Source organism: Mus caroli, chromosome 17 (genome assembly GCF_900094665.2).
Source record: "Mus caroli chromosome 17, CAROLI_EIJ_v1.1, whole genome shotgun sequence".
Taxonomy (NCBI): domain Eukaryota; kingdom Metazoa; phylum Chordata; class Mammalia; order Rodentia; family Muridae; genus Mus; species Mus caroli.
The window spans coordinates 24,966,015-24,974,808 of record NC_034586.1 but is presented as its reverse complement, the minus strand read 5'-3'; the positions used below and the strand labels follow the sequence as shown (position 1 = coordinate 24,974,808).

General features: G+C 47.7%; 1 protein-coding gene across 1 annotated transcript in view; it reads right to left on the bottom strand.

Moving 5' to 3' along the window:
• The window catches only part of Rab44 (RAB44, member RAS oncogene family), a 34,658-nt gene extending 30,489 nt beyond the window's left edge, over nucleotides 1–4,169 (bottom strand). The window contains exon 1 of the mRNA XM_021150013.2: nucleotides 4,115–4,169. The gene's annotated coding sequence lies outside the window, so the exon portion shown is untranslated. The remainder of the gene's footprint in view (nucleotides 1–4,114) is intronic.
• Between the last annotated feature and the right edge of the window lie 4,625 nt (nucleotides 4,170–8,794).

Genomic DNA, 8,794 nt, shown 5'->3' with positions numbered 1-8,794 from the left:
AAAGAAAGAAAGAAAGAAAGAAAAAGAGACTGAAGAGAAATGAACTTAGAGATGATACACAATCTCCAACTGGGTTCCCTAGCTAAAAAGGGAGGGAAAAGGGGGATCTGGAGCCAGGTGCAGAGGCACACACCCGCTACCTCATCCATCACTCACAAGGCCAGAGCTGAGGAGAGCACCAGCTGTGCAGGCCTGAGGTCCTGACTTCAAACACCTGGCACCACATAACAAAGTCAGAAAGGACTGCATGCCTCTGACCCAAAGATGGGGGGGTTAAGCAGGTGGACGCTGGGAGGCTGCCAGCCCCTCTTGCCAAAGCTATGAGCATCTAATTGAGACCAGATTCCTTTTCTTAAGGACAGAGAGAAACGGAGGATCACAGCAGGCCACACACTTTGGCCCATGCATGTATGTACATGGATACATATACCCACACGCATTCAACACATATGCACATGCATGTACACACACACATATATGTGTGTGTGTATATATGTGTATGTGTATATACATATACATACATACATACACACACACACACATATATGCATGCTGGCAAGATGGCCCAGCAGATAAAAGCGCTAGTCACCAAGCATTCCTTGAGTTTGAACCTCAGAATCCACATGGTAAAATAAGAGAACTGACCCTGTAGGCTCCTTACTAACCTACACACACACACACACTTAAATAAATGATTTTTTTTTGAGATATACTTAGGAAACAACTACAGAAATGTGAACATAGGTTATATCTGAAACCATTACTTCCCATGGGTCCACTCGGCACGCTGAGGGCATTAGAGTAAGGATGGGACCCTCTTTTAAAAGACATTGATTGAGCCAGGCATGGTAGCACACATTTTAATCCCAGCACTCCAGAGGTAGAGACAGGAGAATCTCTGAGTTCAATGGCAGCCTGGTCTACACAGTGAGTTCGGGGCCAGCCAGGGCTGCATGGGAAGACCCTGTCAACAAAGATATCTGCTGGGGAGGGGTGAAGCTCTGATCCTGTCACCTGCCTTCCGACGGTTACAGTAAACACACAGAGAGTGTGGGTGCAGAGGGGCATGTGGATAAGAAGTAAACTGGGGCAAATGCCTCCAGTGGGACAAGTGACTTCAGGGTATAGCAGTCACTGCTATCGGCTCAGTTCTGCAGATTTCTAGGAAAAGGCTTTCTAGTCCTTGCATTCAGCTACCTGAATGTCACCAGTATTTTCTGCATGTGTCACCCCTATACTGCACCAAACAGTGATGGGACACGTACCCCTCCTTAGCAACATCCACCCACACCCAGAAAGTCACTGTCCACCTCCCTACAACATCCCCCTAAGAGGAATGCCCCTCCCCTTTATGGCTGTTAGGGGGCAGCTCCAGCCTCAAGGACATACAGTCAAGGAGAGGCCTGCTGAGAGCAGGTAACAGCAGAGGCCTAGAGACAAGGGAGAGGAGGCTCTATGGGGAGAGAGCTCTGAAGTCAGGCGGAGCTCTTCTTTCCCTCCTGGCCCTGCTCTCTCCAGCAAGGCAGCCTCAGGCAACCCACTCACCCTCTCAGTGACTCAGTTTCCTCACTAAAAGCAGACAAGTATCTGGGTGTGGTGATGTCTGCCAATAATCCCTGGGAGGCTAAGACAGAGGCCACAGTGTATTCAAGACCAGCATATTCTACAGAGTGAGACCTTGCCTCTCTCTCTCTCACATACAAACATACACACTTACACAGTCATACATACGTAAACACATGTTCACGCTCACACCCACACACACTCATACACACTTACATATGCATGCACATTCACACGTTCACACACACATATACTCATATACACTCTCACACACTCACAGACATACTGGCACATGCTCTCTAACACACACAATCACACACAGAGACATACTCACACTCACAAGCTCACACACACTCACATACAAGCTAAGGAAAAGCAAAAATCAGACTAACGTCTACCACCAGAATCATGTGAGGCTCAAGCAAGATAATTGAAGTTAAAACCACGCCACCCCAGCAAGGAGTACCCCCTTTCTGGTTCCACTTTCTCAATTTCCATTCTCAGAAACGTCTTCGACTCGTTTATCCTGCAAATTCGAATCACCTTTTACTGAACTATAAACCAGTGCTTGGCATACAGCTGGCAGTTAGCAAATATTTGTTGGCCCTGATCGAGTTGAGTGTTGGGTCCCCGGGGACTGCTGGGTAAAGGCCACATTGACAACAGTGGTGATGTCACTGATGGGCATGAGGCTCAAAGTCGTCCAAGTAACAGCTGGGATCCACACAGAGCCAACCAGAAACTGAAGGAGTGAGTCTCCTTGAAACTGGCTGCCTGTCTCACCAAGGACGGACCTTCCCAGGGCCGTTTCTGGAGCCATGACTCTGTGAGGAAGCGGACACACCAGGGAAGCAGCCCTGGGTGGGACAAAGACTTCAGAGCTGTCCACATGCAGGCCAGCTGTGCTTCCTGGGCAGCAAGGGCTGGCCCTGAGCTCAGAAAGTCACAGAAGCACCGTGTACTTCCTGTGAGCGGATAAAGGCACAGAACCGGCCAGATGAGGCTCCTGCAGTAATGGACCTCCAGAGGCAGAGGAGTTCAAATCCCCAAATAAGCTCTTCGAATGTGGGGAATACCTCTCAGCAGTGTGATCCCAGAAGTCGCCTGGCCTTTTGTAGGAAAGTGGCACCTAGGGTCACCTCACTCAGCTCCACCAGGCAAAGACATCTAGGGAAGGGAATCATACTATACCCTGAGGCCAGCGAGGCCTCCAAGTCTGTCAGAACACTGGTCATCCTAGGTCAGGATATCACCATCCATCACTGAACCCCGACACCCCTATTCCATAATAGCATGTCCTAAATTAGTCACAGGCAGGAATGGTCACTGACAGACAGTGGGGACCTTCTTTGGTGAGTCCATGAAAGTCTCTCTCTCTCTCTCTCTCTCTCTCTCTCCCACACACACACACACACACACACACACACACACTCAGCTCCTAGGCAATACCCTTACCCTTCACTTTTTGACTCCAAAAGACCCTTCTGTAGTCAGCTGCAGGGTACCCTCTGGCCTCATGCCCGTGTTTCTGCTGGATTCTCCTATACACCCTGTGCAATGAAAGGCCCCTCCCACCAGTCAAACAATCAACCCCCAGGTGTCTCCTCACCTCTCCCCTCACCTGGAGCAAACTTGGAAGCCAATGAGCCCTGCTGCTAGCCACCAAGAGATGGCTGGCCACAATGGCACAGACATGGATTTTAGCTCATAGAACAGGGCCCCAAGGCCTCCCATCAAGAATTGGAGAGGAGGGGGGCTGGGCTAAAAAGTAAACAAAATGTAAGAATGAAAGAACGGAGGACATAATAGGACCACAACACAGTAGGACCACAACCTGACATCTGCCAGAGACTACAGGATCTCCCATCCCTACCATCTTGTCACAAAGGTGAGAAACTGGGTCAGCCCAATGTGAAACTTACCTTGGGAAGGGCCAACCACAGCCACTGGTCTCCCACTGCCAACACCCCTGAGAGCCACCTAGTCCCAATAGTCTGTCCCCTCCCCAGCTTCACTCACTAACGGATAGAGAAACAGAGTCTCTAAGAAGCCAGAAGACCATCTCACAAGTCCACAATCTACTCCTCACTCACAGGAGGTAATACATACGGCTCGGGCCTCTGTCAGACAGCACAGAAGTAGGAAAGTTCAATTTGCACTCCTGAGACACAGAAACTAGACAGGAGTTGGGCTTTGAAGTATAACCCCAGCACCCTGAAGATGGAGGTAGGAAGACCAAGAGTTCAAGGTCATCTTCCGCTGTATAGTGAGTTTAGGACCAGCCTGAGCTACACAAGACCCCATCTCAAAAAAAAAAAAAAAAAAAAATGTCAGTTGGCAGTATATACCTTTAATCCCAGAATTTAGGAGGCAGAGTCAGGTGGATCTCTGAGTTCAAGGGCAGCCTTGGCTACATAGAAAGACCCCCATCTTGAAGGAAGCAAGAAGGGAAAAAAGAAAGGAAGGAAAAGAAACTGCATGGGACCCGTACTGTCCCTCCCAGCCCCTCCACACAGCAGCATTGCCTGCTGGGGTGAGTCCCGAATCCCACCTCTCAGAGGCTGCCGTTTGCTGGTGCTCCCGGACCTGTGAGGAGGTCACTGTCTGCTCAGCCCACAGAGCCCACACACTCTGCAACTGTCAACAGTCTTGTCTCTTGCCCAATCGCCCCTTTCCGTTCCCTGGCTGCCTCATCTCCTGCGATCATCTAGGGAACTTCCCCTGGAAAGGGGCCCCGGCTGCACCTTCTGTCTTGCCTGATGCCCTGGGTCCTGGAATTGTAGCAGAAAGTTAGGGCTGGGGAGAGGTTGTGAGCAGAGGCTCTGTGTGTGTGTGTGTGTGTGTGTGTGTGTGTGTGTGTGTGTGCGCGCGCGCATCACACTCAGCCTGTAGTAACAAGGCCAGAGTGTCCTCAGCCCAGTAGAAAGGTCAAGCAAGAGAAGCCTCTGTGGCTACAACTGGTGCAGAAAATGCCACAGGGGAACAATACCCCTGTGATGATTTGTATATGCTTGGCCCACGGAGTGGCACTTTTAGAAGGTGTGGATTTGTTGGAATGGGTGTAGCCTTGTTAGAGTGGGTGTGGTCTTGTTGGAGTAGGTGTGTCACTGTGGGTATGGGCTTCAAGACCCTCATCCTAGCTGCCTGGAAACCAGTCTACTGCTAGCAGCTTTCAGATGAAGATGTAGAACTCTCAGCTCCTCCTGCACTATGCCTGCCTGGATGCTGCCCTGTTCCTGTCTTTTTTTATTTCTTTTCTTTTCTTTTCCTTTTTATTTTTTTGGTTTTTCGAGACAGGGTTTCTCTGTGTAGCCCTGGCTGTCCTGGAACTCACTTTGTAGACCAGGCTAGCCTCGAACTCAGAAATCTGCCTGCCTCTGCCTCCCAAGTACTGGGATTAAAGGCGTGTGCCACCACCGCCCTCCTGTCTTGATAATAATGGGGTGAACCTCTGAACCTGTAAGCCAATCCCAATTAAATGTCCTTATAAGACTAGCCTTAGCCGGGCGTGGTGGCGCACACCTTTAATCCCAGCACTCAGGAGGCAGAGGCAGGNGGATTTCTGAGTTCGAGGCCAGCCTGGTCTACAAAGTGAGTTCCAGGACAGCCAGGGCTATACAGAGAAACCCTGTCTCGAAAAAAAAACCAAAAAAAAAAAAAAAAAAAAAAAAACAAAAAAAAAAAAAAAAAAAAAGACTAGCCTTGGGGCTGGCGAGACGGCACAGTGGGTAAGAGCAACAACTGCTCTTCCGAAGGTCCTGAGTTCAAATCTCTGCAACTATCCATAATGGCTCACAACCATCTGTAATGAGATCTGATGCTCTCTCTTAGTGTGTCTGAAGACAGACAGCTACAGTGTACTTTCTTATAATAATAAATAAATCCTTGGGCTGGAGCAAGCAGGGACCGAGCAAGTAGGGCCGACCGGGGTAAGCAGAGGTCCTAAATTTAATTCCCAACAACCACATAAAGGCTCACAACCATATGTACAGCTACAATGTACTCACATACATTAAATAAATAAATAAATAAATAAATAAATAAATAAATAAATAGGAAAAAAAGGACTTGCCTTGGTCATGGTGTCTGTTCACAGCAGTAAAACCCTAACTAAGACCCCCCACTTCACCTCAGGTCCTCACTCAAGGACAGCATATTTGACAGGCGGGGAGCTTACGGCAAGCTCCCTTCTTAGGAAACAGACTAAGCTAATATCAAAATAGGTTGCAAAACAACAATCATGAGAGCAGCATGGTACCAGAGCATGATGGTACCAGAGCGTGAAGACGGATACAGGATGCTGTGGAACAGGACAGGAATGAGCATCCTGTGGTACAGGATGGGATTGGAGCTGCACTTGGAATCTGAGTTATGCAGGGGGATCTGAGTTCAAAGCCAGCCTGGGTTACATGGCTAGGCTTTTTCTCAGAGATTTAAAAAAAAAAAAAAGGAAGAGGAAAAGGAAATAAAAAGACAGCAATACACTCAAACGTGTGTAAGAACCTCGTGCATGATAAAGACACCATTCCGCCGTTCCGTGTAAGTAAAAAGATTATGTATTGAGTTAGCCCTTAGGAGGATGGGTTAAGGCCACAAAAGCCAGAGCACTTGATTCCATAATCATCCCTGCTAGATTTAAGTTTTAGACATTAAAAAAAATATACACTTATTCAGGAGATGGTGGTGGCACACACCCTTAATCCCAGCACTTGAAAGATGGAGGCAGGTGGATTTCTGTGAGCTCAAAGCCAGCCTGGTCTATACAGTGAGTTCCAGTGAGGCAGGAGAAACCCCAACTTGAAAAACCAGAAAGAAAAAAGAATATAAATATATATATTTATATATATCACTTATATATATTATATGAATTTATATATTTATATATCACTTATATATACTATATAAAAGTGATATATAATTATATATTTATATAACATGTATTAATTTATGTAGTTTGTGTATATTTGTGTATATTTATTTTGTGCAAATATCTGTGTAGGGGTGTGTACATATGTGTGGAGAGGTGGAGGATGTGGGGGGATGCACATGCGTGCTGCATGAGGTTCATATGCGGAGGTCAAAGGGCAACTTGCAGGTGTCAGTTCTCTTCTTCTACGGTGTAGTTGGTCCCAGATCCTTGGGGACCTGCCACCGTGCACATGTGCAAACCACGGTTTGCTCATGCAGTCAGAGGAGGACTCGAGGGACCCTCTTTCTACCCTGTGGTAGAAGGCTTCCTGCAAGCTAGGAACTAAGGATTAAAACCAAGAAATAATGATAATAACTAACAAAGCTTCCAGACTGACTTTTGGCCCCTCCCAGCTGTGTGGTCTCTTGTCACAGTGTGGTAAATGCTGACACAGAAGCTATCTGTTCTGGGGCGTGGTGGAGAGAGTACCCTGGGTCCCCTCCTCCAGTTGCCAGTTCCAAAATATGTCTATCATAGCTTGGGTGGGCAGCAGGGCCTCAGGAGATGGGACCCAGATAGCATCTGGGCAGCCGTTTCCGGAATATTGAGAAAGCCTGGGTTACGTCAAAGATTTCATCTTGACACAGCTGGACCCCGAGTCCCTACTTGGAATCCTTACCACTTCCCCTTTCGGGCTTATCAAGTAGGCTGTGTAACCAGCAGGCTTCATGATAGATCTTAAGACTCTGACACTCCCTGGGACTTCAGTTTGTTGGCCATGGTTTTTAGGGGGCTTTGGGTTTTGTTTGTTTGTTTGTTTGTTTGTTTTTTTCATCAGTGAAATAGAGGTGATAACCCTGAAAGTGGGTCCAAATGGTATAAACCATCTAAGATAGTTAGGCAGGAGGATCAAAGTTCAAGGCCAGCCTTGGTTACATAGACAATTGGAAACCAGCCTGGGCTACATAGTGAAACACTGTCTCAAAAGACCGGAGGAGCTGGAGAGATGGCTCCACAGTTAAGAGCACTTGTTTTGTTTGTTTGTTTGGTTTGGTTTGGTTTTTCTAGGCAGGGTTTCTCTGTGTAGCCTTGCCTGTCCTGGAACTCACTCTGTAGACCAGGCTGGCCTCGAACTCAGAAATCCGCCTGCCTCTGCCTCCCAAGTGCTGGGATTAGAGGTGTGTGTCACCACGCTGGGCATTTGTTCTTGCAGAGGACCTGGGTTGGGTTCCCAGCACCCAGGTGGCGGTGTGTGACCATCTGAAATGCCAGTTCAAGGGGATCTGACATCCTTGTCTGACCTCGGCTGGCACAGATATACATATGGGCAAACACTCATACCCATAAAATAACAAAGAAAAAAAACGTTATATTTAATATTTTTACAGTTATTTTCTCTTAGTCAGGGTTTCTATTGCTGCAATAATCACCATAACCAAAACAACTTGGAGAAGAAAGGATTTAGTTAACTTACATGTCCATAGAACTGTTCATGGAAGGAAGTCAGGACAGGAACTCAAACAGGTAGGACCCTGGAGGCAGGAGCTGATGCAGAGGCTGTGGAGGGTGCTGCTTACTGGCTTGCTTCCCACAGCTTGCTCAGCCTGCTTTCGTGTAGAACCCAGGACCACCAGCCCAGGGATGGCACTACCCATGATGAGCTGGGCCCTCCCCCCATCAATCACTAATTAAGGAAATGCTCTCCAGCTGTGGTTCTCAACCTGTGGGTCACAATCCCTCTGGGGGCGGGTGGAATGAGTTTTTCACACGGGTCATCTTAGACCATCAGAAAACACAGGCATTTACAGTTATGATTCGTAACAGTAGCAAAATTACAGTTACAAAGTAACCATGAAAATAATTTTATGGTTGGGGGTCACCACCACAGAAGGAATTGTGTTCAAGGGTCGCAGTGTAGGAAGAACTGGTTCACAGGCATGCCCACAGCCTGATCTTATGGAGGCTCCCTCCTCTCAAAGGACTTTTTTTAATTTTTTTTAAACTTGTATAAAACTTGTGTAGTGGTCCAAGCCTTTAATCCCAGCACTTGGAGGCAGACGCAGGTGGATTTCTGAGTTTAAGATCACCCTAGTCTACAGAGTGAGTACCAGGACAGCCAGGGCTACACAGAGAAACCCTGCCTTGAAAAAAACGAAAAAACCAAAACAAAACAAAAGCAATAATTTGCTGTAATAAGACATACAGAGTGGCCGGGCGTGGTGGCGCGCACGCCTTTAATCCCAGCACTCGGGAGGCAGAGGCAGGCGGATTTCTGAGTTCGAGGCCAGCCTGGGCTACAGAGTGAGTTCCAGGACAGCCACG